Source organism: Cydia pomonella, chromosome 11, assembly GCF_033807575.1.
Source record: "Cydia pomonella isolate Wapato2018A chromosome 11, ilCydPomo1, whole genome shotgun sequence".
In the NCBI taxonomy this organism is placed as follows: Eukaryota; Metazoa; Arthropoda; class Insecta; order Lepidoptera; family Tortricidae; genus Cydia; species Cydia pomonella.
The window spans coordinates 9,128,319-9,154,095 of record NC_084713.1 but is presented as its reverse complement, the minus strand read 5'-3'; the positions used below and the strand labels follow the sequence as shown (position 1 = coordinate 9,154,095).

General features: G+C 33.8%; 1 protein-coding gene across 1 annotated transcript in view; it reads left to right on the top strand.

The window, feature by feature from the left end:
• LOC133522778 (Kv channel-interacting protein 4-like) overlaps nt 1–25,777 on the top strand; it is a gene marked incomplete at its 5' end in the record, with an annotated part of 183,026 nt that overhangs the window by 114,876 nt on the left and 42,373 nt on the right. The gene's annotated exons all lie outside the window — the stretch shown is intronic.

Genomic DNA, 25,777 nt, shown 5'->3' with positions numbered 1-25,777 from the left:
TATGTGAACTTACCGTCACTGAATGCCTAATTTTTAAATGTAAAATTGCCTTCTTTTACAAATTATGTACCAGATGCGCCATATTATAAACAACCTACCACCAGTACCTACGCTACGCTACAAGGATGTCTTAAAACGCCACCTTTCGGCCACCGGCATATCATGCGAGTCGTGGGAGGAGCTTGCATCTCGGAGATCGGACTGGCGAACTGCTGTCAACACAGGTCTTAGTAACTTCGAGCACACCCGACATGAAGATCTTGACGCCAAACGCCAGCTCCGAAAAACTCAGCCCAAGCCCTCCTACCATTACACATACAACGCATCTGGGCAGCTCTACTGTGTTTCGTGTTGCCGGATTTCAAAACAAAATTTGGATTCGCAAGCCACGTCCGCGCCCATGCACCTTTTTGTTTGTCAGGATGTCGCCGTCGATGGATACGTCTGGGAGGACATCATCATCATTATAAATTAATAGCTTTAAGGACAATTTCAATAGGCTTACTTATATGGTATGGCATGATCTAGATTGCCTAGATTTTATTTATTTTATTATAATACTTTTTGTGTTGTCTTAATGTGCCATGTGTGTGTGTGTGTGTGTTTTAAGTTATTTGTAAATTCTATATCACTAACCCCAATTCATTTTAAGATTCGTTGTACTATACTACCACTATATGGATCTCCCTAGATTCGATACAAATAAATAATGAATTGAATTTGAATTGAAATAGGTTCTATTAGTTGACCTTCCTTTACTAGAAGTTATAGTATGGTACAGTTATACTATGGTATTACGAAATAAATATGAACACATTTGCAAACTATTTTTAATCTCACCCAACATACATTAACTCAATTTTAATATCATAAATAATAAATAAATAAATAATAATACATAAATATTATAGGACATTATTACACAAATTGACTAAGTCCCACAGTAAGCTCAATAAGGCTTGTGTTGAGGGTACTTAGACAACGATATATGTATATAATATATAAATATTTATAAATACTTAAATACATAGAAAACACCCATGACTCAGGAACAAATATCCATGCTCATCACACAAATACATGCCCTTACCAGGATTTGAACCCGGGACCATCAGCTTCGTAGGCAGGGTCACTACCCCCTAGGCCAAACCGGTCGTCAATTCAATCATATTTAACTAATTATATTTAACTAGTATGTGAGTATTGATATCTGATTTGATCTATATACTATCTGATCTCATACCGGGTCTTTAGATTGAGTTGCTTCAATACCTACATAGTTACTTTGAAAAAGCTTGTGAAGCAAACGGAATATTACCTTGTACATTTTTGAAAATATTTGTAGCTAAATATTACCTTTGTGTAATATTAGGCGAAGTTTGTTACTTACCTTAAAATGTATCCCAAAACGGAAAGCGATTTAATTTTCGATGCCCCGTCCGCAATCCCGTATGCATTGTGCATCTCTTTGCAGCGGAAATTATTCCCGCGGTGAACTCTGATTGCAGTCAGGAATATACCTACGAACAAATTAATAAGGCATTCCCATGCAAGATTAGTGCTGCGTGCTGGTTAAATACTGAGATTACCGGGGCATGGTAATACCTGGATTTTTTATTAATTAAATGTGAAATTGCTTTTTGATAAACACATAAATTGCAAAAGTCACTAAATAGATTACATTTCTACGACCTTAGTTTCGATTAAAACATCTGCATCAACTGCTGTCTTTGGTGGTCTGCATCTTTGCATCTGGAGGAACGCGGGGCGAATTTCGATAATAGTTTTTGTGTTTGTTAGTTTTAAATTTAGGTTAAGATTTTTGTAAGTAGATTTTAGGTTTTCATTTTGTATCTTTGTTTATATATAAATTAATTAATTAATTAGTCATTGAAACATTAATTAGGTAACTGAAAAATGTATGAAATCTTACAGCTCAAAGCTGATCAAGTTTAGATCTCAGCTGGAGTTAAAACCTAGACATGTACGTCGATAAAATAGAGCAGATTGGGAAGTTAGCCCGACGGATCGATCGCAAAAGACTGTGCCCAAATTCAATTCCGTCCAAATCTCATATCGGATAATCGGCTCAGGAATAGTACACAGAGTAAACTGACCTGTGTAATCCTAATATTCCTAATTACAATAGTCTAAATATTTCTTATGTAGTAATGTCTCTTGTGTATCTCAACTGTATCAAAAGCTAATGAAATGATATTGTGTTGTGTACGTGGCAACACAATATTGTATTAACAATACGTTTATTTATAGAACTACAAAGACCCAGACAAAAAAATATCAGACAACATCTAAAAGTCCCATTAAACTAACCTAACCGAATCTTTGGTCTTCTTAATTACATTGTAGAACAGACTGATAATAATGCAACGTCAAACTTAAGCAGCTCATGACTCTTGTTGATGGTGAAATATTGCCAATGTTCAAAAACAAAACTGATGTTACATACATACATACTTTACTTACCGGATTTGTGGCTTACGTTTTGGTTAATGGTGCCACGTACATTATAGGGGTTTTGACCATAAGTCTTTTGTGGTCTGTGTTGCTGCTGAATTAGAGCTTTAAAGTTCCAAATGGTTCTATTTAAGGGGACCAATTTGGATCTTCACCGTTACCAGCTTTACTGTAGCTCTTGGTTTTTACGAATACTTACTATGAATCAATGCTGCCATCAGCAAGCCACCAATCCATCATTGCCCATATTCTGTGTGCTGTGTACGTGTCGTCGTGAATGCAATCTCGGCTGCCGACTCTCGCCTACGTTTGTCAATATTTCGCACATTCACGGCAGGAGCCTTTAGCTATTTGCTCTAAACTTCTCTTCTTTACTTCAATTTACATACCCTAGTACACTTGACAGGTTTTCAACTCCATAATCATCATTAATTAAATTCTCTTGAATCTTGTAAGTATTTCTTGGTTACTTATTAAGAAAAAGTCATCATAAATAGTCATGCTTATTTAAGTTTTAAGTTTGAAGAGTAGGTAAGTAATTGTTATTTCATGTGTTGACAACTCGTGCCTTTTAAAATCCTATGAGATAAGTACAGCCAGCATCAAAAATATAAAACAACGCGCCAATGAATCTGCCACCGTGGAATACTTTCCCAAATTGGATTATATCTCTACAATTTTCTTTCAAAACTAGGAAACTATCTGATACAGTATAATTGTTCTACATATAGAGACATATCCCTACTTTGTTAAGTTATTAGAGAATATAGTAGATACTCGTACTTTTGACGCATACCACATAACCTATCCGTCATACCGCGAATCGACCGTAACATACAACTATTTCAACTTTCTATCATGTATGTTCAATAGTAAGAATTTTAGTAATTATACCGAGTATATAACATCCTTCTTTTTTAAAAGTCCTTATGCTACAAGTAATTTATTAAAAGAACTCGATTTAGCTTATATTTTCCTAAGCTAACTTTTTCATACATCTGTTAATCAACGGCTAGCACTCGCAGCATTTAGCGCGGATACTGCAACTGTTCATTCGGATAGAATTTATGATAAAACGGCGGTTTTATGGACTGAACCGAACAATTCGATCCAACGCTTTGTAATTAAAATCAGTATTATTTACCTAAATAATATAATTTGAAATTCGCATTGACAACTTGCGTCAGCAACAGAATATCTGCTTTAATCAGTCAATCCGTTATCGTCCGAAACAGCCGTGAATGCCGTGATCCCACAACGTATTTATTAGTAACAATTCAATACCTTACCTAAAACTTTTGCTAAAGAAACATTCCACGGGCTGTTCCGTACAAACGCATTTTATTTCGTGTATTACAACTTTTTTTCGCGTTTAAAGCTGACGGTTATTTATCTGGGCATATTTTTGACCATTTGTACAAGGGCCTTGTGTACAAGAGCATCATCCGCCCAGTCCTACTATATGGTAGCGAGACCTGGCCTGTCCTCGGAAGACATGTCCAGCAACATCACGTCACTTCATTTGATAGGTTTGGATCTAAAACGGATAGGGCAATGGAAATTGTGTAACTGGGGTAATCCGTTTAGAAGTTATTAGGGGTTTCGATAGCGAAAATTGTCATACGTAAAGTTTTGTGTGTTTCTATACAGAACAGCTTTTTCTATTGTAATAGTAGTCAGGTTTATGATTTTATTTTCCAGAATAATTATACATGAGAATGCAAATTTATTACACTTTAAAATATAATAATCGTGCATTTCACCAATGTCGAAATCGTCGCAAGATATTTTCTGTGACAAATTTGTAATATAACAATGATATTAAAATTAAAATATTCTAGTTATTATTAATTTGGTCACTACCAAGATAGTTTTTTGTACATAACCCATAGTTGACAACCCTAGAGCGACCGCCTAGCGTAGGAATGAAAAGTGAAGTACATACATGTGATTGACTTCTATGCCTATTTGTTTTGTGTCCGTGGTCAAAATTGTAAAAAGCCGCCGCCGTTGTGAATTTATACATTTTTAGTCTGATGAGGATGAAAATTGATAACTAAAGATACGAAAGATCTTTAAACAAAAATTCATTGTCGAAATAAAAAAAAACCGCCATCTTGAATTTATTCATTTATGTTTTGATCAGGTTTGAAAATATATATCGGAGCATCTGAAAGGCCCTTTTCAACATAAATCCATTGTCAAAATTTAAAAAAGATCGCCATGTTGAACTTAAACATTTCTTATTCGATAGCGTAAAAAATTAAGTGAATATGAATCCACTCTTATATAAGGGTAGGGTAGAAGTATAAGTGGTTGTGTTCAAAAGACTTCTCGATTGCACGTATTTGGCGAATTCTGAGTTCGGGGCAATCGATAGTGATTACTTTCTCTTTGTGGTAATTATTTCTTTGTTTTGCTTATTTTGAAGTAGGTATCTTTATAAAAAAAATACATATGTAAAATGGCTACTCTACTTGAAATACGACGCATAGCTTTGGTTACGAGGTTACAAATTCAATGCCATACGTCGTCCATATTTACCCACCGAAACGGCGATAACCCGTATCGTATTGTGGGAATAATCAATGGATCATGAAACCCGGGATTTCCATTGTACTCCCAATTCTGATTTTGGAATAAATCTCACTAACCTTCCATAAATCTCTTGGAATGGAATCAGGACCCGCGTCAGATCTCGACAGCTCTGCACGCTGCAAGTGCAGGTTCGACTCCCAAACCGGTCATAACTCACGTTAGTAGCCCTGTCACATTTATTACCCAACCTGAAGGACTTTTAGTGGAATTTGGTTAAATTCACCTATATCTTGAAGATAAATGGCGTATTAGGAAGTTGGAAAGCATTCGGAAAGAAACGTAAAGCGGTTTTGTGGTGGTTTTAGCCCCGAGTACATTTTGTAAATATGTAGATAAGGCCTGTTATGTTGGTAAAATGAACTTAAAAATTAATCGATTAAACTCAATGCAGTAATATTGTCTTTTGGTATATGTACGTATTTATCGTATTACGTACCACGGTTTGAAAATGATCTGCAACAGACATGCGTATATTTTAGATTGCATAATACCAGACACCATTTTAGAAGCGGTGGTGGCCGAGTGGATTAGACTCTGACGTCCGACTTTCAATCCGGTGGTTGCGGGTTCAAGAACGTATGTACGGAATATCATTAGATATTTACCACTAGCTTTTCGGTGAAGGAAAATATCGTAAGGAAACCTGCATACATCCGCGAAGAAATTCAAAGGTTTATGAGAAGTCCCGCATTGGGCCAGAGGAGGCCTGTGCCCAGCAATGCGATGTAATTCATAATTAAATTCCATCAAATCTACCAAGAAATGTCACTGTCACAATGACATCTGTCAACGTCAGTATGACTGACCAGATATCACCAACCTTTTTGGAATAATAAAAAATATTAGTGTCTTACTGAAGGTGACGAACATAATAAAACTGTTTTTGTATTCAATACAGAAATTACGTCAAAATATGTAACCGAAACCGGCAAAACGTCCCACTTTGTCGCTTGCCATAAGGACGCCTTGACAGGTTATTCGTATAAAGATACAAACAAATCTCGTCCTTATGTGGCAAGCGACAAAGTGGGACGTTTTGCCGGTATCGGTCACTCCATTTTCTATACCTTTATTGAAACGCTGCCAACTACATAAATGAAGGATTTTTGTTAAATGTGTCGCCTATATTTCGACTCTTAGATGTTTGTTTTGTGTATAAGTAAATATTTATTCACTATACGTACAAAATTACATTCAAATGTATCGTCTTTAAGCAATTATAATTTATACAGTACAAGCCTTGGTCAGTTGGGGACTAGAATATTTTTAAAACATGCTGGGTACGGGGACAGGTGTCATCTCCATACAATTTATAATCTTAATATTAAAATGCCAAATCTCGCAAAATTGTATTGAAATGACATCTGTTTTTTTCTGATTACCCTTTCTGTTTGAAAAATACTGTAAGTAACAGACGTCAGATGCCGAATGAAGTGACAACTTGACTTGACAAGTGAGTGTCATGGCCGCCATAAATCTATCATGGTAACCATAAGGGCGTATTACACTATCCTGTAGTTGTCGTTTTCGAATTAACGTTTTAAGATATAGTTATAATACACACATCTTAAGACGATAATGTGATTGTATTAAATCGGAATACCAAATGTTGTTTACTCCTGCAGTATTACCATTTCAAAACGAACATTTCTACCTCAAAATAGTTTTAATTCAATATTAATTAACGGGACTGCTTTTTTAATAAGTCTGATTATTTCAACTAAGCATTTAAATATTGTATTTCAAATTAGTAGTAAATTATTTACTTACGTGCATTCGTTCGCCAATAATATATTTACTATTTATGGAACGTTTCATTTTACTGGCAACACTGGAATTTGATTATGAATCAGGGTATATAGGTTGAATTATTATTATTAATTATTAATACTAGTATATGGCGTAACGTACTACTACTTTAGGCGTACAACTAAGTATAAGTACCTATGACTTCCAAGTCCATCCATATCAATTGTTTTCTGTTTGTTGTAATTGCTTGGCGAGACACAAGCGGCTACAGTCACGTTTACCGCAATATTAGGTGCACTTGCACCATCCCATTAACCCGGGGTTAAGCGGTTAAACCGTTAACCTAGTGTCAAATTGTACTGGTAACCATCCAACTCCAGGTTTAACCGATTAACCCCGGACTAGTGGAATAGTGCAAGTGACGAAGCAAACTGTATTCGATGAAAACTAGTGATGTGCCGCCGTGAAATTACGCACTTACGGAAATTCTCATTGGTGAAAATTATCGTAATTTACCGAGAATTCTCGGTAATTTACCCCTTAAGGATATTCAGTTAAGATTGAAAATTGCATACAAGTTTGAGATTTTGAAATATTTTATTAATTTGTACGTTACTTTTAAATGTAGTTATGTTATTGACACATGGTATTTTTTAGGGTTCCGTAGCCAAATGGCAAAAAACGGAACCCTTATAGATTCGTCATGTCCGTCTGTCTGTCCGATTCTGTCACAGCCACTTTTTTCCGAAACTATAAAAGCTATACTGTTCAAACTTGGTAAGTAGATGTATTCTATGAACCGCATTATGATGTTCACACAAAAATAGAAAAAAAACAATAAATTTTGGGGGTTCCCCATACTTAGAACTGAAACTCAAAAAATCTTTTTTCATCAAACTCATACGTGTGGGGTATCTATGGATAGGTCTTTAAAAATGATATTGAGGTTTCTAATATCATTTTTTTCTAAACTGAAAAGTTTGCGCGAGAGACACTTCCAAAGTGGTAAAAAGTGTGTCCCCCCCCCGTAACTTCTAAAATAACAGAATGAAAAATCTAAAAAAAATATATGATATACATTGCCATGCAAACTTCCACCGAAAATTGGTTCGAACGAGATCTAGTAAGTAGTTTTTTTTTAATACGTCATAAAAATTAAAAAAAAAAATTTTTTTCATCAAACCCATACGTGTGGGGTATCTATGGATAGGTCTTCAAAAATGATATTTAGGTTTCTAATATCATTTTTTTCTAAACTGAATAGTTTGCGCGAGAGACACTTCCAAAGTGAAAAAATGTGTGTCCCCCCCCTGTAACTTCTAAAATAACAGAATGAAAAATCTAAAAAAAATATATGATATACATTGCCATGCAAACTTCCACCGAAAATTGGTTCGAACGAGATCTAGTAAGTAGTTTTTTTTTAATACGTCATAAAAATTAAAAAAAAAAAATTTTTTCATCAAACCCATACGTGTGGGGTATCTATGGATAGGTCTTCAAAAATGATATTTAGGTTTCTAATATCATTTTTTTCTAAACTGAACAGTTTGCGCGAGAGACACTTCCAAAGTGAAAAAATGTGTGTCCCCCCCCCTGTAACTTCTAAAATAACAGAATGAAAATCTAAAAAAAATATATGATATACATTACCATGCAAACTTCCACCGAAAATTGGTTTGAACGAGATCTAGTGAATAGTTTTTTTTTAATACGTCAATAAATTAAAAAAAACATTTTTTCATCAAACCCATACGTGTGGAGTATCTATGGATAGGTCTTCAAAAATGATATTTAGGTTTCTAACATCATTTTTTTCTAAACTGAATAGTTTGCGCGAGAGACAGTCCCAAAGTGGTAAAATGTGTGTCCAAAGTGGTAAAATGTTGAACAAGATCTAGCAAGTAGATTTTTTTTTTAATACGTCTTAAATGGTACGGAACCCTTCATGCGCGAGTCCGACTCGCACTTGGCCGCTTTTTTTATGTAATATTTTCATGGCAAGAGAAATACCTAACTATCAAAAATTTTAATAGGATCAACTATTGATTAGCCAAAGTATCTTGCGTGATGGGAGCTTGAAGTTTGGTTTCAAAAGATGAAATGCTTCAATCCATAAAGGATGTTCAAATATTGACAATGTTATGCCAGTTACGTAAACTGCTCTTACAAAAGCCTTATGAATTATTTTCTGAAGCAAATTTAAAGCTGTTTAACATTGTTCGAAAATAAGTGGTTTAAATTCTGATAAAATAAGTATGGCCTACACACTTACTGCGTCATTAGTTAAATCATTACTTTATTTATTAGGCTGTTCCGTAGATACTAGTCCAAAACTGTTCTCAGCACCCGTAGGAGCATTGCTTTGAACCCTGTTTTAACATCACCAAGACACTTGGCAGTTCTTAACCAAATGTTAAGAGAAACGAGTGACATTCTTGGCGGTGTACACATGGTCACAAAACAAGCAACTGTACTTTGTTCGTTCGTTATCGGTAATTTTTCTAAAATAGTCTACTACTTTGCCTTGTAACCTCATTGTTCGCGGTAGGTCACTTCAAGATGAACTAAACTATACTATATGACCTATGATGTCCACACACTTGCCCCACCAAGACACTACTTGACCAACCGATAAAGGATGAGGACCAATCAGGAGCCATTATAATCCGTGAATACCCAAACTAGGCAATGCAGTTTGCACATATTTTATTTTACCTGCAATAACTAATACAATACGACCCCAGTTGATAAGCACTTACTTGTTTATAAAATAACATTGTAACTTAAAATAAACACGAGATGTAATAAAATATCTTAAAATCACAGTAGTTGTAATGTAATCTATTATTAGTCAAAACGTTCCTCGCATATCAATGCATTACTTACATATCAATGTATAATTATTGAAATATGTTTGACTTTTAGATTACACAGCATTACTTTTATTATTTAATATAATATATCTGATGATTCTTAAGTTTATTTGCAGTTATTTATTGCGCTGCAATTATTTAATTAGTAAAAAAGAATAATTTTATTCATTTCGCGAACGATTTTGTTTGATCAAACTGAATTATTATACTCAAAATGCAAATTTCATTGATACCACTAAAATACTATAAATTTCATATCTCACTAAAACTTATAAAAAGTAAGTAATAATTAGGTATTATTACTTATGTGTTTCACCACAAAAACCTAATTATATCATCGAAAATTATATTTTCTGGTAGAAATTTTACCCGGTAATTTTGGTAACAAACTAGTTCCCGTTGTCAGATTTTTTTTGAAAATTTCTGTATAGTTTGTATTACCTACATAAAAATGCATTTTGTAAAAAAAGTTAAAAAATATGAAAACAGGCAATTTTCTCCATAATTACCCGTTTGGAGAACGTTACCGCGTAAATTACCCCAAAATTCTCTTTGTTCTCGTAATTTACGGTAATGGCACATCAATAATCAAAACATCAAACAGCTATATTTATTTCTCGCGCTCTGATAATTGTAGGTTAATTAAAAGTGGATTTAAAATCGATGTTTACAAAATTTGTAAACATCAAAAGGGTTCGTACTATACTTTGACTATGATGTGTTGATACTTCAAATCAATCATGTGCATACCCACTTTATGAATGAATTCCATTCATATATATCGGGTTTGCACTTTGCAACTCGCTGTATGAGCTATATTTCCATTATAATAGTAATTGGGTATCTAGAACTCTAGACGTAACATCCGACAGATAACCCCTATTAGATCTAGATTGTATTATGGTGCACAATGGGTTCACTCGAGATATGCCTTGCCCCTAAGCATCTGAAGAGGAAGGGTGTGACTACAATAAGAAGATCACTACATCTTAGTATTTAGTATAGATATATACTTCTATTTATTAAATATCAAACAAGAGCTAAACAGAGATTCCGACATAAAAGTCATTGTGATACATTATTACATAAATAAATAGGTATTATAAAATCAATATGAATCATATGTTTCAATAAAAAGTAATATTTCACAATATAAAAGTACTTATCAATAAGAAAGATCTTTAACTTATTTTGAAATAATGTAGGCTCCACTATATACTTAAAGCACCTACCTATTACCTACCTCGTACCTATATATTATAAAGACAAGTCAGGTGAATATAATTTTTAAAATAAATATAGAACCTATCAGTTATAAAGCAAAAAAACCGGTCAAGTGCGAGTTCGTTTACCTCCGGGATCAGGTCGTGCAGTTCCTGTGCGCACTCTTATCTCTAATAGCAAATCTCAGAAGCTATTATTTATTAAAACTACCTGTCCGACAAAGATGCCGCCGACTTATCGACCTAATTGAAGAGTCGGCTTATATTTCACCCACCACAGACAATTTGGCTTGGCTTTTGATCGAATATTCCAATAATTTACGGCATAATAGAATGTTTTTGCCTGTAATGCCCCTCGTCATTGTATTCAGGACTAGCCTACTAATAACAATACAATCAATTTATTATACAAAAGGCTTAAATTTCAATATTTAGATTGTTTGGATTAGGTTACTTAATTACAAACATGAAGTTTCAAGTCCTTCTTGTTACCCTATAGTTTCTTGTAAACATTTATTATTTAACGCTTATTTGTTATTGTTAGTGACCTCTGCTGATGACAATGCTAGCGGTCAAGAGTTTGAATATTAGTGAGATAAATCATTTTTTCATGAAATGAACATAAATAAATCTAATCTTGAAAGGGTTCCTGAAAAAATATGTTTAATTATGTATCCCAATTTTGATACTCATATTATGTTATCTAGTATTCCTAATATAAACATGACTTAGTAAGGGTATGTAGGTAATGTAAACTACCTCTCCAATTAAATTAGCCTTGACGTAACCCGCCACCGTTTTCCAAATTCTATTCGTAAATTTTTCGCAAACTTTACACCCCACAAAACCCATTTAGCAAATAACCTCAAAACTTTCACTATTCCGGGATATTGCCCTTCCACCATCGCCACTCTGATATGGCACTTCAGCTTATTTACTAAAACTTAATCTCGACAGTTAGCATCTCAAGTATAACTTGATCCCCAGATATAACAACGATGCTTATACAGAGATCAGACTTACCTATACTGGTTCGATGGGGATGAAGAGGTCGATAAGTGTTTCTGAATTATACAGACGGACGTGCCGCACACCTGGCGGCTGAATCGTGGCCCATAACTGTTCTTTTCTATTCAAATCGAGTTATCAGTAATGAGACGCAGTGCGGCAGACGTGACGAAATCCTTGTAACCTGTAGAAAGATATGTTACTAGCTCGTTCTTTAGAAACATGTACATTTTATTTATTTTTTATTTTAGGTCAGTTGGATCGACTACAACTTGACTGACATATTTCTCTCAATATTCTATTATTTTGCGTTGTTCAATATTTTTGCAAAGTACAATAAAAAAGTTAAACTCATTTTCTTACGTGACCCATTACATATTCCTTTAAATAACTTCAGGGCTCAATCGAGAGGGTCGTATGGGAACAGGAAACTCGCGAAGAGTAATGTTAAAGTTGCCGTCTTTTAAAACTTCAGCGTAGACGGTTTTAAATATTATGGGGAATAGGACCAGTGGGTAATCTTGGTAAATCCGAGTTGTGAAATATGTGATGGGTGTTCTTTTAAAATTTAGACGGAGTATATCGTAGGCCTGAGAAGCCATAGATTAGTATATATTATTAGTATTATTACTATTAGAAGCACGTCAATATTATAATGAACGTATTTTTGACATAATGCCAGTGTTGTAGGTATCTATTTGACTTATTTACTATACCATTTTTTGGAAATCTAGTAACTTAGTCGCCATCTTATTATGATTGATTTTTTTAAGTTAATTTTTTAATTTTATTTGACAATCTTTGACGTTGTCATATTCACTTCGAATTAAATTCACAATTCACCGGTAACTTGAGCATTTTTCACTAAACACTATGGCCACATGATTGTGTTGTCTCCATGCGACTATGGCTTATTATAGCAATTGTAGGGAAGTCATTATTTTGTATTTAAAATCTGTAAGTTTACTTAACTTTAGGGAATGTAGAAAATATTCTAGAATAAAGATAATTTATAAGAAAATATGTTGAAGAAATTCATTACCAGCCCACGTACAATTATGTTTATAGGTATATGTATATTTGCGTATTACCAGTTACTAATATAGAGAATGAAATCAGGGACCATAATTTTAGATTCGTACCTATATGTCGTAATACCTATAAGTCAGTGAATAATTTCTAGTGTGACTATTCAACTGGAGCTGGGTCAAGAGAAAATAAACAAAGCCGCCGTAAAAGCAGCCGGTATTTTTCCACCTTTTGAAATACGGCCCGAAACAATACACAGTTTTGTTATTTGACTCGAAAGTCTGATTTTATTCCATTTCTAAAATGTTTTACTTTTTAACTTCCGACGCCAACCCGTATTTGAAAATCAGTGAATGTATCTAGTTCATCATAGTTTCTACTCAAATGAACATGGGGCATATTTGACTTGAGTGATGTGTCGTTACCGAAATATTCCCGGTAACGCTACCAGGAATATAACCCGCGATCGGTAAGATTGAGTAACTTGGAAAAAATAATTAGAATGTTTACGTTTTTGTCGTGTTAAATACTTAAATAAATAATAATGCTATTATCTACAGCCATAAAACAGTCAAGGATTTTTTGATAGAGTAAATTCCCAATGGTACCGGTAATATTCCCAAGTTACTGGGAACAATACTATCTGGAAGTAATTATCAAAATAAGGCTTAATTGTATAAAATTATATATGCGTATAAATCTGTATTAAGTATGAAAATATAACAATCAACATTTTGTATAATAATGATCACAGTTTTATAATAAAATATCATTTTTTTTAAATTAATTGACCTTTATACATTTTGTATATAAATACAAAGGTACATATATACTAGTGTCCGACCGAAACATGTTTTATTGCCGAAACCGAAAGTTCGGTTTTGGTTCCAGTTTCGGCCAAACCCGAAACTTTTATAGACGTGCGGAGTAAAATGTCAATGGACCGTTAGGTTAGACCTTTCTTTTTAGGCGTGTGAAGAATAAAATATCTATAATTCGCGTAGATGGTACAAAATAAAACAAGATTAGTAAAAATACGTTAAATAAATTATTTATGAATTTAATCTTAAGAAATCACAATCAATCAAACTTCAATAAGGCCTATTCAATTCACTAAGCGGAGACTCATTCTTCCACCTCTTTTAAACTGCTAATTTAAAACAATTGTTGTACAGCTCACTACTACTGCTACATATTTGTTGCCTAATAGCCAAATATTTTACTCGATGAACCAAATTCATTTGGAACATTGCAAGTTAGTTGTGCAATCATAGTGCACACTGCACAGGCAAGTATTAACTGCAAAAAATCATAAATATGTTCAAATTCTCCAAGTCAAACGTGACTCAAATAATAAAAAAATATTTAGAGAGCATCGTAGACTTGAAGATATTTCAAAATACCGGCACAGAAGCGACCCGGCTAATCCACAAACCGAAGTATTCTCATGAGGCTATTAAAATCGAAATCGAAATTCACAAGAAAGCAGGCATTAGCCTAGCGTAGTCACACTTTGAAATTTATTTTAATTGTGACGTTCTCAAGCAAAAGGTACCACGTCGTCGCTTACCATAAGGACGAAATTTGCTCGTATCTTTATACGAATAACCTTTCAGAGCGTCCTTATGGCAAACGACAATATAGTACCTTTTTCTTGAGAACGACACAATTGTTGACCCATTTACGGGTCAAGCAAATCCACCGCCTAGCTAAAATATCGCCAGCTGCATAAAAGTTTGGCTAATACTAAAATACCAATAGGTACTTTCTTGCTTGCCGTAGAGTAGAAAGCGGTAACAAATCGCCCTATTTTTACTACAAGAAGTATTAGAACAAAATAAATTATTTTCAGAAATAAAATTAATTTGTTTTTATTTCAAGTAGAAACACTACTATATACCTATTATATATTTTTGTCTAAAATATGTCTTTCATATCCTTCTCCGAATTTTAAATACTGTCTTAAGACATGAATAAACAAAATAGCTACTTTAACTCACAAAAAGACGTCAAACGCTCAATTTCAACGCCGAGCGCTTAAAAATGCCGCCAGGCCAGTTAATGTCTACGTTAATTTCTACCCCTACCCTTTAAATAATAAATTAAATACCCTTGAAGTTATTTAAAAATACCAAGTGGATTACAGGGGATCCTGCAATCGCTTAAATTAAGGGTCAAGTCATCGCGGAAATTAATAAAACGACCGGGATTATGTGTTACGTTAACTTGTTAACGCTTCCGATATTGATTCATAATTTTGAAAGTTAAATTTATTTAAGTGCAATATAAAAGGTAAAATACTTACTTAAAAGGAAAAAAAATGCTTTATGTGTTTTTTTTTATCTACCACATAACTAGTAATTACTTTATTTTAGCCCCCCACAGAAATAGTACTAAAGTACAGAAAGTTGATTTGCCTTAGATTGGACTTAGCTAGTTAGTTATATGTTATATCCTATAGTGGCGCAGTTGGCAAACAGCCCCTTAGAAACAGGTGGTAACAGCGACAATCCGGGTTGGATTTCCGGACGTGTATGCAGATAAAAAAAGCCTAGCTAGTTTGGTTCATTAATTAGTAGGGTAGGATGTAGTGTGAGCTACCCCTCAACGAGAGTATTTGAACAGTACATTCAGCAGCATAAGTAACTAATACGATAGAAATACAACTTCGTTGTTCAGTACCCCTAGTGTAAGTTTATTCGATAGCGTGACGTGACGTACGCGTTTGCGTTAAGTCTCATTTAGTATGGGATTTTGAGTTTCCAAAACGTCCCGCTTGGCGCGCTGTTTCTAATCCCATACAAAATGAGACTTAACGCAAACGCGTACGTCACGTTACGCTATCGAATAAATGTACACTAGGGCTTCAGACCACAACAGCGTGTGTAGACCATTTTGAATACCTCATGCGTTTAGTTACTTCTGCTATCTGTAAATTAAGCCGTTTAATCCTGTCAGTTGCAGTCATTTACTTGACGAAGTATCTATTCCCTCTGAGTTGAAAAGCTAGCCTGGTGACGGTAAGAAAAACTGTTTTATTTAATAACCTGTTTAAAAATAAATGGTAGGATGATAATCTGTACTATTTATACATGATACCATAAAAACCAGTTTTAAATGAAAACGCGTTTTCACAGGTTAAAACTAGTTTTGCGTAGCACCTAGGTCAACACACTTATTCACCTTGGCATGGAAAAGACAATGAATGAATACAGTACATCTAAATTGTGTCTGTTTCCACGAGGTTATTCTCAAATGTAGTCGCTAAGTTTTACTCCCTTGAAGTTACCCTGGTCACCCTGAAGTTCAAGGACGTTCAATTTCCGCTTCTCAAGATATGTCTGTAAGAGTAAATACCCGTATGTACTACTTTAGGTATACGTTTCTTTCCTACACTTTTGTCAGTTCAACCGTGCCTTTATAATGACACCTAAGGGCGGTCGTAAAGTGAATTCAGATTAGGATTTAAGCCACCGCTATTACTATAAAATAAAACGGAACGTGATGTGAACCCATAGACAATGCGATGACAAAATAATGAAGATTGAGGATTAGGCAGTATCAGAAAACGGGATCTTTGGAAGTGGTTTAGCGAAAAATATGAAGGCAATTTTAAAGTGGCAAGGTATGCTAATTTTAATACGCAATTTTTTTTTCATCAAACCCATACGTGTATCTATATATGTGTGGATAGGTCTTCAAAAATGATATTTAGGTTCCTAATATCATTTTTTTCTAAACTGAATAGTTTGCGCGAGAGACACTTCCAAAGTGAAAAAATGTGTCCCCCCCCCCTGTAACTTCTAAAATAACAGAATGAAAAATCAAAAAAAAAAAAATGTTATACATTACCATGCAAACATCCACCGAAAATTGGTTTGAACGAGATCTAGTAAGTAGTTTTTTTTAATACGTCATAAATGATACAGAACCCTTCATGGGCGAGTCCGACTCGCACTTGGCCGCTTTTTTTTACAAACTCAATACGATCTTAATATACACCGAGGTATTTTAACGTCTATATTTGCCATTTTTTCAACCTAATAAATGTGCATATAGGTATTTTAGTTGGCACTTTTTTTTAAACCATTAACATTTATTGAAAGAAAAAGATGAAAAAAAATTACCACAATTATGAATAAGAAAGGAACTTTCGCGATAAAAAAGCTTGCAACCCCATAAAATTGTATTCATTTGTCATTTTTACAGACCTCTGTCTACACTAGCGCCCATAGCAGTGAAATTAAACGCGGTAGCCCCAAAGAGTAAACTAAGTATATTAGGTGGTAGCCAGGGAGGCGACACTTAGAAATGTAGTTAACATTAGTAAAGATAGCCGCGATTTCTATTAATGGGATCCGATAACATACATTTGCGTAAAATTGACTTCCGATTATGCAAACTACATCACCAGATGTCACTATAAAATTGATACAATTTAAAAGCATGAACACAACATTAAGAAGGTTTAATACCTCGTATGTCAAGACTTATCTTTATTCATAATGTTGTTACAGCAACTGTTGTTTACTGTCAAAAAAATGCAAACAGAGATATGATTAATATGAACTTATTATTTTGAACTTTCGAATGATCCACGAAACATGGCGGATCGTGCTCCAGACATTTTTATTTATTTTTTGCATTCTGCTGTTAAAGTATAATTTTGATACAATATTATGCAGTGAACGGCAAGCGCAATATGTGCAATTAATGAAGAATTCTTCTAGAAATGCGAATAACCAATTCTTTGGACATCATTCGGCGGTTCGTGGTCCCGGCCGCCATTATGCTTTGTACAGCTGCTCCATATATCCTCCAGTGCATCGTGAAGACCTCGACGGATGACTGATTATCGACGACATACTGTTATATATATATTTAATACACTTGACGTTGGCAAAGTGTCCTGGTAGCAGAGAAGCCATAATAACGAATAAAAAACTTATTATTTCTCTATTAATTTTAAAGTGCAGAGCAGAGTAAAATCGAAGCAAGCATTAAACACGAGTCAAATTCAAATAATAAAAAAATAGCATACAAACATAGCTAGTTTCGGATACAAAATAGAGATAGCCCTTCGAAATTAGTTTCTTTAAAATGCTTCAGGAGGGCTTTCTTTTCCTATTTACTTACTTTACTCTTTGGTGGTACAGATGTATTGAATAATCCTTTCCCATCGTTTTTTTACGGAAACGTATGAAATAGCATAACCTATTTCAGTCAGTCTCAGTACAAAATGTACTGAGGTTGACTGAAGTAGCATGACAAATACGAACGATCCCGAGAAAATAGGTACATCTGTAGCCCTCATTATGTAAATTTCAACTTAAATCCACCAATTGTTAGATAGCTGCTACTACTCCATGGAACTAATTGTTCAATAGAGCACATCTACATTTGACTGCTGAAACTAAATGCAATCGCTGGTTTGTCGATGAAGATAACAATCGTGTACAATCGGTTGAAAAAAGCGCTCATATTTGGAAATTCCCGCAGACGAATTTTGCCGCATTGACCTTATCAAGTTTTATTTACGAATAAGATACGCAGATAACAAAATATTTCCACAAGATCGGTAGAGAATAGTAAGCAAGAAGTTCGGTCGTTAAACACCACCTACTTTCCCTGTTTGATGTTTATCTTGTACTTCTTTTGATGAGTCGTTTTGTCGTTATATTTTTATCGCCAAAACAACATAAAATGGATACGTAACCTTCTTAACGCAGAAAAAATGTTCTTTCTTTATGTTCATGAAATATATTTACCGTATACCTAAGTAAACTAAAACATAAACATGCTAGAAATATGATACCCTTACCAAAATACAATAAAACTGTGGACAACAGGTGGCCTACAATGACTTTCTGATTTTGAAATCATCGCTCGCGCTTACTGGTGCGAGTTAAATGCACTGAGAATCGTGTCCAAATTGTGTAATAAAAATATCAAAACTTTAACTAATTATGAATCACTATTGATGAACTAAATTATTGTTTTATATGTAATATAAAACATAATTGTAATTTGAATGATGTGACGTATAAAATGATTATTTTATAAAAGAATAATTGAATTGAATTAAATTGAATCCGCTCCTTATTCTTAATTATTAACCATGGCTAAACTACGTTAATTTAAAACTAGTACGTCGTAACTTCAAGCAAAGCTTTCCCCGTATGTACCGAAATGCTTTGTAGAGTCGTAACGATAATATAAATAGCCCTGCCCCGCTGCTGGCGGCAACCTAGGTTAGGTTTTTTATAATTTATATGGTTTTGTATTGTTTTGGTACGTGTTTTTGTAATTTATTTTTATATTTATGTTATAAAAAACCTAAAATAAGAGGGAAAATAAATAAAGAGGATATAAATATAAATATTTTGGAGACAATCTTACACAGATCGACCTAGCCCCAAACTAAGCAAAGCTTGTACTATGGGAACTATTAGGCGGCGATATACAATATACATACGTATACAGTGTGTCCCTAGCCATTGGACAAAGCCGAAATGTACATATGCATTAGGGTATTTAGAACCAGTGTACAAAGTATCATAACAACCGGTGTAGCAGTTTCGAAGAAATTAACAAATTATCATTTTTTACTTTGGAGCAGCCTGTATGTGTTAGTAGCTCCTAAGGTAATATCCTAAAAGAATATTATGGAACCTTCTTCGACCTTTTTGATTATCTTTTTTATTTATGAGACTAATAAAGCTTCTAACTTTTGAAAAATGTCATCATTATCAAATATTTCGAACAAATTGTCAAAAACACTGCCAAAGATTAACACAGTGTTTCTTTTTGTTGTCGATTATTGCAAATAACTTTTGTTCGAAAAAAATATATTTTTATCTTTAGTTCTAATTAAAAAAATATTAACTTCAGAGCATTCCTGAGAAGTAGCCCTACGTGGGATTAAAGGTTTATCCAATGGCTAAGGTCACCCTGTATAGATAAATACATACACCCACGACTCAGGAACAAATATCTGTGTTTATCACACAAATAAATGCCCTTACCGGGATTCGGACCCGGGACCATCGACTACCAACTAGGCCAGGGTGGTCGTCAACTTTGTGAAAAAGTTAAGTAGATTTCTCCCTTTAACATGCTGTTAACTTCACACTGTTACGTAAAGTTATATGGTAATTTCTTATAGACAGTAGGAATCTAGACTATGAAAAAGTGTAAACTAGAAGACTGTCGTCATAACTATCGGCTCGATTCAAAGAATGATTAAGACACGTTTAAGATCTTGGAAAGCTCTTTAAAAGATCGATAACTAAACGACATGTCAAGATTGGCGTTTATTTCGATTCCGCTGTTATCCCAATAAGATCAATCTACGATATTTATAACGTCAAAGTGACATTGCTTGCCCGAATCGAGCTGCTTCTGTAAATTATACGACATACAAACGATGTCTAAATGAGAAATTATCTAAACCAGAACTTATCGTTATCGTATCTCATTCTTCGAATCGGGCCGTGTGGCTGTATAAGATGACATTTTTATCTATAAAATTTGAATTGTATCCGAGTGTCATAGACATAGACATTTCTATGTTTTACGTTTCTTCGCGGTCTCTTTCTTTCAGTAAAATATTTTTTTAGCTCTTCAGCCGTAGTAGTGACGTCATTTCACACTTACGACCCTTTAGAATTCGCTCCTTTTAGGTTTGATATCATTGTTAAATGAAATGTTGGTTTTCAGGTGAATTTTATTTTATTTCGATACATAACATAAAATATAGTCCACTAGAAAAAAAAATTTTTGTCAATTCCCCAAACATTATTTGCTCTTGCGAAAAGATACTACTCGTCTCGTATCACAAAATAGGATTTTATTTTTCAAGCCGTATTTTCTCTTGTAAACTGTAAGGGAATTCGACAAACCGGTCATATTTCTTTGCGGTTCGTTACGTGGTCCCAATAGCGTTTACTTTAACACTTAGCTATGGGAAGGGTTGCCACCCTATGATGTTAAATCCAACTTGGGCAGTTATAAAGCAAAATCTACAGAAGCATTATTCAAGATTACATAATAATAATAAAAATTACAAATTATGGAATTTGTAATTAATAACAGTTAAGAGACCATTACAGGTTGTGAATTTTCTAGTAAATTTTTAAAGTGACCATAATTTTTGAAGAACATGAGATAGTTTTTTTTCTATTTTTCTGATAACTGTTATAACTTGGTCTATCATCCATTCACGGCTTGACGTCGATTTCTGGGACACCCTGTATAACAAGTAAGTTTTCTTAAAGTCTTTGTTATTATCTGAAGACAATTGAAAAAAAAATTTTTTTAAATGTTTAAAATGTGTCTTTTTCTAATATCTATTTCAATATGGACTGCTCTCAATTTTTTGTGACAAACACATTAGATACAGTTTTAGAATAAAATTGGAGAAACCGACATGACGTATCGAAAACTATAATAACAAGAATATAAACACTGCACACAACCATGTCAACCATGCACCATCACGAAACTATAACGAATTTTATTTTCGCCTCTTTGGCCACGGGATTGTCAATCAGGTGGCAACCCTTACGCGTACGAGCAAGTGAAACCGTTTATACCCCCGAGGATATGACCAAAGATAAATTTGTACTCGGTACAGTCCTTCAAATATTAACGCTGTTTCAACTTTTTGTTTTGGGCGCGGTTCAATTGAAATATTTATAGATTTTTAAAATAAGCTATTGTTTCAATGTTATTATGCACAGTTTCTACTACCAGAAAGTAGGTATATGATGTGGTGAAGAAAGCAAACTTATTTATGTGGTTGTAATTGATAGATAGGTATTTTACAAAGCGCTACATTTTGTCTAGATGTTTTTGGGTGAGCCTTTGAAACTATTGTACATCTTTATAAAAGTCCTAGTTTAAACTTCTAAACTTCAGGTATAAATTCTAAGATAGGTACCTGTACTAAAGAAGGCCAATCGTTTTTTCTTAATTTATTATGTTTAACATGAACTTACAGTTTTGGTACAAGCGAACATGGACCCCAAAATTTAAACCAATTCTCACTTATAAAACTACATAAAAAACAAAAACTCCATAATTTTGAATGAATTATGCAACCTTAAGAACCGATATCCTTTTATGGTGCAGGTAAGTACCTAACATTCGTTTAGAAATAGAACATTACGATACAAGTGCGAAAACCTATTCGCACATGTATCGTACAACGTTTTACAGTACATATGCCCATTTTAATGATCGAACGTAATATGCTAATTTTCGCACTAGTGCGGTAAAGTAGCACCATATGTACTGTAATAGTTCATTATGATACAAGTGTGCTAAGTTGGTCATTACACACGAGGCGATATTGTGCGCGCTAGCTGTAAGCGAGCGCGCAATAAGAAAGCCGATGTGAGTAATGACCAATGCACACGCGTTTCATACGACGTTTTTCAACACACTTGCGTGGAAAAAACAAAACTTATAAATTAGATTTATTTTGTCAAAACAGTAAAAGTACGTAAAAATTTCAAAATGGTACAGTTTTAACATCAAATAATTGCACCAAAGCGAGCTGGGCTTGTAAGCACTTATTCACCAGTTCATCGTAGTAAACTACCAACACGTTTTCCAAGAAAGACTGGGCGTTTTTGCTGATTTTCCATTAAACAAAAGTTTCATATGCAGCCAATTATTTTTCACCCGATTTTGATGGTAAAAGGCTATAATAGTTCTCGGCTCTTACCTCTATTAGTATTACTGGCAGCGTCAATTTTATGTGTTCTTCATTTTGCTTGAAAATGACATTTTCGTCAACATATACACTAAAAACATGCAAAACTATTCCAATTTTATGACAAATAAGGAAATTGGCTGGCGCGTTATTTTTTTTTACGCACGATTCCAATGCGCGCGCAAGGCAAAGGCACGAACGAAATTGACAAACGGCCAATTAAAAAAATGTAAAAGAACTAATATTTTCGTATTTCTATTCGACGGATGGAAATCAAATCGATAAAATGTTATGTTTATTCATTAATGAAATTTACGAGATATTTTATCTTTAAATTATGTTTGGTGTGATAAAACCTCTTTGAACTAACATTTGGAACACATAATAATAGTTGGTTAAAAAATATACATTACTCGACCAAATTAAAAAGGCTCCGTTTCCATGCATATTATTAGCAATCAGTTACCTTCTTAACTCAGTCGGATAAAAAAGCACGCATGTTTAATATCTAGGATTATGAGCTAAAAATCGGTGGAATAAAAACGTCGTTTTGAGCAAGTGTGTTGTAAAAATATTTATATTTTTACCTATGAAAATTGTCTACTTCTTATTAATAAAATATGGTTACCAAATGCTTTAACACGGTTCACATAGCATAATATAGGTAGGTAAGTAGTACATATAATCTCATGGTATATACAGCCCTAGCTCTGTTATTAAATCAAGCTGCACACGCTGTATGGAGGGTAATTAGCGCTCGTGTTAATATTGTTATAATGGAAGCCTGCGTTGCGGCGTCTATGCTGGATCATTAGGCATAAACATCATATGTTTACTGCGCTCTAGTCTGCAGCGACAGCAAGAAAAACAACCCGTGTTGTCTATACATTTATTACAAGTGCGTTGTTCCTGTACTTACTCAATAGAAATAGGCGAGAATTTCAAAATAACTGTGGGAGAACGAGAGACATGTCAAACGCTTGGGAGACCGAACCTTTACGCCTATTTTGATTTTATTTATAGAAAATTGTAAATATAACAAATTGGTCTGGCAGACTATACAGTGTGTATTTTAAACTAGACCTAGATATAACCGTGTTAGATTATTATTTATAAATTGTATTATGTATGAAACTGACCTGTTTCTCTGACTTCCAATGTTGATAAATATTCATTATTTAAACACTTAACTTAATATCACGCGAAGTTTACACAATTTGTGATTTATGTGGGTACGATACGAAACCACGGTTGTTTAGAGAAACATGGATAGTGGTAACTTTGAGACGGTAGTTAACCTTCTAATAAGATTCGTAAACTATTTTAAAGTGATTATTAACATTACTTATTAGTAATTATGTATAACGGAGTTTATTGAAAAGATGTTGTGATCATTTTATTCTGCATTATTCGATAAATGAGAAGATACGTTTGTGACGTCACTTCTCGAACGACAAATGGCATGATTAACCAGTTGTGAGTGGCTGGTTAGCAGTGGATATAAAAGGGCCCGACCCATTTCATTTGGATAATTCTCATTGTGATTCTTCGTTGCGCTGCAGCACTGAGTTAATCGTCGCCACAGGAATATTGAAAGTTAAGTAAATACTATGTTGATCATTATGTTAATGTTTTTGTGCTTACTTGATTAATTTGATGAATTAATTATTAAATAATGTATTGGTGAATTATAAAGTATTAGTGATTGTATTTATTAGTTGTTGGTGATAAGGTTAATAAATTGGTTTATTAACTATAATAAAAAGGTCTTATTTTCAATTATATTTGTTCATTATTTAATTTATCATACTAGTAATCCAAATAGCATCTAGTGATAGTTTTGGCAGTTTCTAATAATTCTGAATCGGTAAATAAATAACTTGATGACAAGTTATGCCGAATTTATACAGCTAACTTAGTGTTATCAAGCAGTATTGAGAATTTAAGGTAATATTTACTATTAATTCTGTTTTAATTGATTATTTACATAGCAGCAGGGTTTGCTTTTATCTGCTCGGACATCCATTCTAATTTATTATTCTAACATCAGAAGTTGGGATAGTATTCAGCCTTACTTTAAAAAATGCTTATGTAATTTCAGAGAGATTTGGAAGCTGTGCATGGCCTTCTGAAAGCGATCAAGGATGCTGTCTCTGGTGCTCTTGGAAAAGACGTGGACATCGCTTTGCTTACTTTCGACCCTGCTACAAGCGACAGTGGAGCAGAGTCCTGGTATATCTATAATGATGTAAATGTTAAAATTGTATTTTTTTTTAGTAGCGTTACCTCAACATCCGAATCTCGTATATATTAAAAATAATTCGCTGTACTATAAAACTGCACATAATGCGAAATGAATTGTCAGATTGGCCGAACAGTTTTTAGAGAGTTTAAGGTTTTGATTTCATTTCATTATGTATCTATGCGAATTTATATTATGATCTTCAATCTTTATTTTTGAGTATAATTACAGTGAGACACCAACATTCGACAGAGTTTGTGTTTTGTGAAATATTGTTATTACTAAGTAATAATGATACCTTACTTAGCATTGGTATTTTCAGTTAATTGTATATTGTTGATGGGCATTTTTTGATTTTACGGCTGAATAAATGTTTAAGTTGAATATGCCATTAACCAGTAATGTTATGTCGGTAAATATACATTTTATGATATAGGATTTTGTACTAGATATTATTATCTGTTGTCGATTGGAAAAAAAAAGAAAGAAAAAAGGAAAAAGAAACACTTATTGGGTATTCGCTGGTCGGTCATTTACTTGGTGTCAATTGTCTCACTAGCAGCGGGTGGATGTAATTGGCATGTCTAGGTATTTGGCATTACCCACATTTGTGATACACTATTTGGGTATCCGCTGGTCGGTCATATACTTGGTGTCAATTGTTCTCACTAGCAGCGGGTGAATGTAATTGGCATGTCTAGGTATTTGGCAATACCCACAGATTCGATGATTGAATGGTGCTAAGATGTCTATTCAAGCAGTTAATAATATTGATTATATAATAATGTATGACATAGCATTATTGTTTATTAAGCATTGGTTTCAATCTAAAGAGTAGCGATTGAATGAGAGTAACATG